The 7,571-nt window shown below is 45.1% G+C and overlaps 1 pseudogene across 1 annotated transcript; it reads left to right on the top strand.

The window, feature by feature from the left end:
* The first annotated feature begins 464 nt into the window (after positions 1-464).
* On the top strand, positions 465-7,345 carry LOC310824182 (extracellular serine/threonine protein kinase FAM20C-like; annotated as a pseudogene). The gene is made up of 10 exons: positions 465-922; positions 1,175-1,350; positions 2,086-2,164; positions 2,495-2,587; positions 3,153-3,268; positions 4,387-4,567; positions 5,163-5,272; positions 5,791-5,872; positions 6,787-6,846; positions 7,075-7,345. The product of its transcript is annotated as an extracellular serine/threonine protein kinase FAM20C-like (transcript).
* The last annotated feature ends 226 nt before the right edge of the window (positions 7,346-7,571 follow it).

Raw genomic sequence — 7,571 nt, 5'->3', positions numbered from 1 at the left:
GACAAGCAAACACATTTATCTCTGTGCCACCAGATCACCCTAACCTGGCACAATTCCCCGCTTATAAAAGAGAGATAAAGGAGGGAGGAACGAAAGAGTACAAGCAGATGAACGAAGGTTTTCTGGAGACTGGAGAGCCATCGCACTCTGGAGAGAAAGAGAGGAGAGAGGGAACATTCCGAGTAACCTTTATCGGGAAAGAAAGGTGTGTAAGGTGATAGCTGTGCCCTCATTCTGTTCAGTGACCTGCTATAGAACCAGTGACGTGGATTTGTCACCTGTCTCCCCACTTGTTCACCTCTCTCTATAGTGCTCTCTTTGTATCCCTCCCCACTCTTTCTTGTTACTTTCCCCCCACCCGTATCCACTCTCTCTCTCTCTCTCTCTCTCTCTCTCTCTCTCTCTCTTTCTCTCTCTCTCTCTCATCTCTCATCTCCTTTGTCTCTCTCTTTTCTCCTCTCAGTATGATGAGGCGGTGTATGCGTCGTCGTTCCCGGGTCGCCTGTCTGTCGCTGGCCTTCTCCTCGGTGGTATTCCACCTCCTCCTGGCCCTCCTCTCGCTCTCTGACGACCAGACCCCCTGTGATGACTCCCCCTCCCCCCACCGCCAGACCCACAGCCTCAGGGCCCTGGTAGATACCAAGTACGCCTCCTCAGAGGGTGACGACCGCTCCAAGCTCTCCCCCGACCCCGGACACGTGGGCTCCTCTCACACGGATGGGACACATGGAATAGGTATCGCTGCGCCTAGGATTGCCGATGAGGACTCGTTCAACAAGGAGGCCTTGGGGATTGGTCTGTCCAAGCTGGAAGCCCTTTAGCCACCCGCTGTACAACCTGCCCAGCCCGGCCATACCTGAGGACGACATGCTGCTGAAAGTGAAGCCTAAGGTGAAGGCAGCGATCAGAGCACACAGATGTGGTGAGTGTGTGTGTGTGTGTGTGCGCGTGTGTGTGTGTGTGCGCGCGTGTGTGTGTGTGTGTATGTCATGTTGGGGGGGGGGGCAAACATACTGGCAAGCCACTGGCCAAACGCTATGAATCTGTGGAACCCGACCCATCCATCCAGATCTCTACCCTCTCCTTTTGTTCCCTCTCTTTTACTCCTTTTTCCCATCCCATCCCACAATTGTACTTTATTTATTGACTTTATGTTTTATTGGACCTATCCCAGGGTGAGTGACAGTGATGATGGGTATGATCCGGTCCAGTGGAACAGCAGCAGTCAGACTCACCCTCCCTGGCTCCGCTTCCACCTTGGTATCTCCCGCTGGCAGCTTTACCCCCACCGGGACCCCAACATGGGCCCCCTGGCCCAGCAGCTGGCTACACATCGCATCGTCAGTGCAGGTGTGTGTGTGTGGGTGTATTTGATGGGGGAAATCTGGGGCAGTGAGTGTGAGTAGGATTGTGTGTGTGTGTGTGTGTGTGTGTGTCTGTGTGTGTGTGTGTGTGTGTGTGTGTGTGTGTGTGTGTGTGTGTGTGTGTGTGAGTATGTCTGTCTGTCTGTCTGTTTGTCTGTGTGTGTGCGTGCGTGTGTATGCGTGTCTGTGTGTGCATGCGTGTGTGTGTGATGGAGAGAACACGGAATCTTCCTGGTGGGTGGGACAGGGCGTCTTTAGCCACATTACCACACAGCAAAAATGCAACAAAATAAGGGGAAATGCAGTGGTTCACTTTACCATCCCTTTGACTCTGTGCTACTCCCATGTGTTGTGCAACATTAATGTAGATGGTTAATGGATTGGTGTAAGACCAGTCATATGCTTTTAAATCCATGCTGTTGTAATGTGATTAATGTGATTAGTCATCTCTGCTTTGAGGAGAGGGAGACTATTAGTGGACAAAGGGAAGAACTGCATGATGTGCTATATATCTCAATATCTAGCTGACTGTTATCCAGTCATTCTGTTGGACTTCCCTGTCAGGCTCCCTATTTTTCCTTGAGAAATTATTGACTGTATGTATGTATGTGTGTGTGTGTGTGTGTGTGTGTGTGTGTGTGTGTGTGTGTGCGTGTGTGCGTGTGTGTGTGTGTGTGTGTGCGCGCGCGCATGCCATGGTGACGCTCTGTGAACATTTCAGTGCAGAAGTCCGGGGGGACGCAGCTCAAGCTGGTGATGTCATTCCCCAATTACGGACAGGCCATGTTCAAACCCATGAGGTGAGATACTGACGCAACATCAACCAAAAACCACCCTTTGGATTGTGTTTATGTACACTGTGCCTTGTGTATTTAGTTTTTCAACATTGCTATAATTTTGAGTATGTATAGGTTACAATGTTTGGTAACATTCTATGTGTGCACAGTGCACTATATCATATATGCCATTTAGCAAATGCTAAAAGCTACATACAGTACAGTGAGTGCATACATTATGTCTGTTTGATTCGTTTATAAGGCTTTCTATGAATGACTTAATGTTCTATCATGACATTCATAATGGCTCTTTGAACATGCTCTGTGTCCGTTGATGAAGTGTGTTTCTGATAGGCAGGAGCGCAATGAGGAAACCAACTCCAACCTCTACTACTTCTCTGACTTTGAGAGACACAACGCAGAGATCTCTGCCTTTCACCTGGACAGGTAAACACTAGTGGATTTCTACCTCCGCCAGCCTCCCCTGGGAGACACTACGAGTCTGGGCCGGGAACTCTGGCACACACATAATAACACATTATAACTCATTATCGGCATTAGAATGTATTCCTCATATAATATAATATGCTTTGTATATCTATACAACAACAACAAAAAATAAGCCTGATAATAGCTCAGGATAATTATTTGATGATATAAAACATATTTAATGCAGTCATACATTAAATTACATTGCAACAACAATTATTATAAAAGCAATTATTATAATACGCTATAAACGCATTGTAACTGAAATGTTACCGAACTCTATTTTTCACCTTGTCAGAAGAGTACATCAGTATGTAGACTGTTATGTCAAAGCGCTGATTCAAATAGTTGATCAAGAAATATGAATAGTGTTTTACTAATAGCTTTTTGGGTACAGTGGGACAGTGTTCATGTTTCACGTTTGTTGCAAGAGGATGAATCAACACTTTCAACAGAAATCATTTCAGCACTGACAATAAATCCCCTCCTCTCTTTTTCTCCCTCCCTCTCTCTCTCTCTATAGGGTGCTTGGGTATAGGAGGATCCCTCCAGTGGTAGGGAGGCTAGTTGACGTGGTCAAAGAGATCAAAGACATCACCACAGACCACAAACTGGCTAGAACCTTCTTCACCTCCCCTGGTCTGTCTCACACACTCACTATATCACTCTATAGGGTAGGGTTATAGTACTATTAGCAACGTGTATCAAAATATGTTGAAAGTCAAAAATGTTAGCTGATGAGTGAAGACACCCAAAACCTTTGGGATTTTCAATATCCACCTTATATTTACTACTGTAAGTTACAGTCCATAAACTATTTAAATCAAAGGGTCAAATAATCAATGGGGTTCAGTCAGTTTTGGTGGTCACCAAGAAATTCAACTTCAACATATTTTCTTATTTTAAGGGACGCATCTCAACATCATAGTACATCATTTCAGTTTGCTGAGTCGTCATTACATAAAGGAAAACCTTTCCTTCAAATATTAATTTGTATACCAACAAATATTGCAATTTAATACATCAATAGACAAGCATGAACTCCAGAACAACCAGAATACCTTTCTCAGATAGAGCCCACTACACACCATAGTAATTGTCAGATACTAATTGTTGCATATTAAACTTAAACTCCAAGGATACCCTGTAGATTTTTAATGAAGATGCCAGGTTCTAGATTTAATTGATATCGACACAATGTATGATGGTTCACTTTAATTTCAGGCAATTTACGCCAAATGTGAATTGATGAATCGTTCACTTTCTTGTTAAAGCGTGAAACTTGGTACCTTTGTACATTTTGGCACCCTGAACATCTCCAGCCATCAAGCCATAGCAAAAACTATAAAAATGTATTTATATATATATATATATATATATAATTTTTGTTTTGTTTGTTTTCATTTATATATAACCAGATATGGTAACACAGAACAGGTGAGGTCTACACCTATGTATGTGTTGATGACCAAGGATTACAATGGTGCCATGTACATCATCATTAACTGTTCAGATTATCATATAACGGTAAACTCAGTGATGCCATGGGAAAAAAAACTGTTTCTGAAGAAATTGCAGTTTCTGATACAACGTACCCATCATGTCTGTTGCATGCTTGATGTGCAGGCTCTTCCTCACTGTCAATAGCCTTCACTTACAGTGATCCCAACCTTGCTTAATAACATTTGCCATTCACAAAACAGTTTACCATGATATGCACTCTCTCCCTGCCTCTCGCTCCTGGTCTCTCTCTCTAGTAGGGAATGTGTGTTTCTACGGCCAGTGTTCCTACTACTGTTCTACGGAGCATGCGGTGTGCGGGCGTCCCACGGCCCTGGAGGTCTCCCTGGCTGTGATGCTGCCGGACCTCACCCTGGCCAACCGCCGTGCCTGGAGGTCCCCCTGGAGGCGGTCCTACAGCCGCAGCAAACTGGCACAGTGGGTCACCCCTGGGTTGGGGACAGTGTCTAGTGTCTGGGCTGCTGGAGTGTGAGGGTGGAGTCAGGGGTTAAGTGATACTTTGCCCCAAAATCGAAGTTTGTCAGATGTTTTCAAAAGTGGTGCGAAGTGAAGTTAGAGGCATGGCATATCAACATCTACTATGTCGATCACACCACCCCAAAACTCTGGAACTCTCTCCCCCTAGCCATCGCCAAATCTGGAACTCTCTCCCCCTAGCGACCCTCAAACTCTGGAACTCTCTCCCCCTAGCGACCCTCAAACTCTGGAACTCTCTCCCCCTAGCGACCCTCAAACTCTGGAACTCTCTCCCCCTAACTGCCCCCAGACTCTGGAACTCTCTCCCCCTAGCCGCCCTCAAACTCTGACTCCATTGCCTTGTTCAAAACCCACCTGTTTAGCATTCCCCTTAGCCAGCCCTAGCCTATGCTGAATAGCTTTAATATGAATTATTTTAATAGTTTTTTAGTTTTTTTCCCCTCTTTTACTACACAGTGTGTTTGCGTTTTTTTGAAAGGCGTATTAAATCCAATGTATTATTATGATTATATTAATAACTTTCTACATGTTGCAGGTGGGAGAAAGAACCAAACTACTGTGCAACAGTGAAACAAACTCCACCATATGATAAGGGCACCAGACTGGTGGACCTAATAGACTTGACCATATTGGATTTCCTCATGAGTACGTCCAGGTTGTGTTTCCTCATAACTGGCTTTCAGACATGACCATATTGCAAGTGCTTAAGAGTACATCAGTCTTGCGTAACTTATTTGGCCAACACTCTGCACACCTTTCCTGCCGTCTTCCCAAACCAGCAGGTGTGAACCTGGGGTCAGTTTCCGGAAAGCTTCGTATCTTAAGTAGCCAAAAAGCAGTGATGGAGCAACAATTGTAGAAATTAATGTTTGGAGGTCCAACTTATATATGTAAATGAACAAAATGTGTCAAACGAAGAACTTTGCTGGTTATTGAGAAGAGTGGGACTGAATTGTCAAAAAGATACAGTACTACTTTAGCTCCAAAGCTTTCGTGAAACTGACCCCTGATCAGATGCTGAATCAAAGCTAAAGAATCACCACTATCTTGCAGCCCAACCTCCACTGTTAGTCATCTGACTCAGTACAATTTGAACGAGTGAATGATATCACAAAGCTTGATGATTATTAGTTCTGAATTGAGTTCTCTCTCCCGCTCTGTAGGTAATATGGACAGACACCACTATGAGACGTTTGAGAAGTTTGGTAACAACACTCTCCTGCTGCACTTGGACAATGGGAGAGCGTGAGTAGCCTCCTAATAATGGTATCAACAAAGCGGGTGGTTTAGAATGAGTCTGGGGGCAGTTAGGGGAAGAGAGTTCCAGAGTTTGAGGTTAATTAGGACCCAGGTGCAGAGATAAGGCAAGACGAAGAATGTTGGTGTAGGTCAAAATAGGCCACTAGAGCGCATGGCAAACAATCCAAGCTACAGCAAAGATACACAGAAAACACACCTCTCTTAAGGAGAGTCTTAATGAGCCATAATCTAAAACACCTGTGTGTCAATTAGTCTCTTGGGTGGTATCTGTCGCCCTCCGGTGGTCAGACGGAACCATGACAGGAATAGTAACAAGCCTGGCCGACTTGTGCACCTCAGTGGCATTCTAAACCACCCAAGAGACTAACTGACACACAGGTGTTTTAGATTATGGCTCATTAAGACTCTCCTTAAGAGAGGTGTGTTTTCTGTGTATCTTTGCTGTAGCTTGGATTGTTTGCCATGCGCTCTAGTTTCCATAATAGATCCCTAGTCTATGACTTTGTTATTTTCTCAAGAGTTCCTTTGTACCATTCTGTGGATTCCTCTACAGTAAAGTGGCCTATTTTGACCTACACCAACATTCTTCGTCTTGCCTTATCTCTGCACCTGGGTCCTACCTTACATTGTCACAATTCCTCCTCACAAATATTGAATTTCCTTCCAGTTATTTAATTCAAGTAGGATCCACTCTAAACCCATTGGTTTAGAGACAGTTCACTGACCAATGGAGTAAAATATTTTTCGATAGAAAGGAATCCTCTCTCAATTACGGATAATATAAATATCTCTAAAATGCCCCAAATCCGTAACGAGCACGCATATGTCTGAGTACTAAGCACACCCCTAGTATCAACCAATTATTTGAGGGTGTGACAGTGTCTCTATGCTCATGGCAGGTTCGGGCGGCACTCCAAGGATGAGCCCTCTATCCTGGCTCCTTTAAAGCAGTGTTGCAGGTAAGTCAATATTGAGGATGTGGAGAAAAACAAAGCAAATGTAAATCATGTTCACTCGTCTATCTCCATTCTACTCACTTCTCCCTCTCTCCATCATGGTCCACTGCTCTCTCTCCAATCCCTCTTCTATGCCACTCCCCCTTCTCTTTTTCTCCCTCTTTCCTTCCATTTCTGTTTCTCTTTTTTCCCTTTCCTCCTGTCCCTGCCCCCTGCTCTCTCTCTCTCCAGAATCCGTCGTTCCACCTTGCTGCGTCTTCGTCTACTGTCCCTGCCCCAGTACCGCCTCAGTGATGTCATGCGTGACTCGCTTTCCCAGGATCCTTTGGCAGCTGTTGCCCCTCTCCTCTCTGAGCCCCACATCTCTGCTCTGGACCGTCGCCTAGCAACCGTGCTCCAAACCGTCCACCATTGTCAGGAGAGACAGCGTCTCCAGGGCAGTGACGACGTCATCTATGATGACATCACTGACATCAATGACCTGGTGACGCCTGCAGGGTAGCATGGCCACACTGCCTATATAGCCTCTACTACTATTTACACCAATTCTGTTTGTAACATGTCAGAGGGCTCTGGTACATCTGCAGTATGTTACAAATGAAAACATTGACGCCATCTTATGGCGACAAGGCGAAGTGCAGACTGAATCCAAACAGCCTCACAGGCAGCAATAACAAACAATACCAATACACATTTGAAGGCCTCCAGGCTACTAACAGGCTAGCTGG

Source organism: Argentina silus, assembly GCF_951799395.1.
Source record: "Argentina silus genome assembly, chromosome: Y".
NCBI lineage: Eukaryota > Metazoa > Chordata > Actinopteri > Argentiniformes > Argentinidae > Argentina > Argentina silus.
This window is presented reverse-complemented; position numbering and strand designations above follow the sequence as displayed.